This window comes from Centruroides sculpturatus, unplaced genomic scaffold (assembly GCF_000671375.1).
Source record: "Centruroides sculpturatus isolate CEXI.00-Female unplaced genomic scaffold, Cexi_2.0 scaffold908, whole genome shotgun sequence".
NCBI lineage: Eukaryota > Metazoa > Arthropoda > Arachnida > Scorpiones > Buthidae > Centruroides > Centruroides sculpturatus.
Genome location: NW_019385435.1, coordinates 127,763 through 129,520, shown reverse-complemented (window position 1 = coordinate 129,520; position 1,758 = coordinate 127,763).

The following is a 1,758-nucleotide window of genomic DNA, read 5'->3' as shown; positions in this document are numbered from 1 at the left end:
AATAATTTAATTAATAAATAAATTTTATAATTAAATTAAATAAAAATGTGTAATTTGACTTCAATTTATTTGTACAGATAATCAATATTTTCTCGTTTTAAATTTAACGTTTTAATCATAATAAATAAATAAATAGTTCGAATATTTAAAACTTTATTTATTATTTTCCAAAATAAATAAATATATACATTAAAACCTGTCTAAAACGGAAATCTGCGCAAATAGAAAAATTCTTCAAAATGGAGAGATTTTCTGTTTAATTAAAAAGTACGTGGTACCGTGAGATTCCGGTTTATACAAGTTTTATTTTATACAATAAAACTTGTTCAGAACGGAACCCGGATAAAACGAAAAATACTGCGAAACGGAGCGATTTTCTATGCATAAAAGGAAAAAAATCCGCCAAACCAGAAAAAATATTTGATACCGTACGATTCCGATATTCCGGTTTACACAAGTTTCACTGTATACAGTAAAACGGGAACTTGTCTAAATGGAACAATTTTTCGAAATGAAGCGATGTTCCATATTGAAAAACAAAAAACCCGTTTAAAGCGGAAACCTACAAAACAGGAAAAAATATTTTGTATCGAACGATTCCGGTTTACACAGGTTTCACCGTATATATATATATATGCCCTATACACAAAAGGATACGCTTACAAAGAAATCATTTATCACCGAAGTTTAGTTGTTGATAAAAATCCGTCAGTTCATAAATAGTTTTAGGAAGAGACTAATCCGGGTTGTGTGTGTTAGAGAATACCTTCCTTAGTTACATACTCTGCACTGTTACGTAGCAAAACACAAGAAAAACACCGTTGCATCCGCTTGGAATTATTACGGGATTTCACCATACGTCTTGTCTGACATCTGAAACAGTTCCCTAAAAGTAATAACAAGTCGGCTATTTGATTAGTAGGCTGACCACTCCCATGCCCTTGGCAAAAAATACTGAAGCGCATACCTTAACCTTGCCACTCCCCCCCTCTACAATGATAAGATCCGGAATTTTTCGGTTCGTGTCAGGACCTAATATGGCTATTTCTTTAAAAAAAAAATTCTTTCTATAATTCTTACTTTCTACTGTCGATTGTTATACGCCACCAACCACCCACGATTATGGAAATGGAGGTAAATTATCCCCCATTACACTTATACGTCACACTAATGACGAAATTTCGATTATCTTTAAATTGCTGTCTCCCTTCTTCTTTTATTGCATTTTTTTAAAGGTAAAATATTTTAATTACGTAATTTTATTTAATTTTTAAATTGTTTATTGTGTTTCGTGTACACTTTTACGTCACTTTGATGTTTTTTTTTTTTTTTTTAAATTATTTACTGTAAAACTGAAGCGATGACGTCAAATTGACGTTTAACATGTGTACTTTCTGGACGAAACGATTTAATTAATTAATTAATTATTATAATTTTCTAGTAATTAGTTTCGTGGCATGAATTTCTAATTTAAAAAATATTCAAAACTTTATTCATTTTTATATTGCGGTCGAATGCATAATTTATGAATTAAAAATATATTTAAATTATACATTTAAAAATTCTAAATAAATTTAATATACGTTTACACGTTAATTAATTATGTTTATATCTAATTTTCAGTTGATTAGAATTAAATAAATTTAATTATTATTAAAAATATTATCAATGTTTTAATATATTTAAACTTTAAATACAATTAATTTGAACTAATATATATTAGATAAACCTCCGAACAACGGCCATCATAAGTGGCCG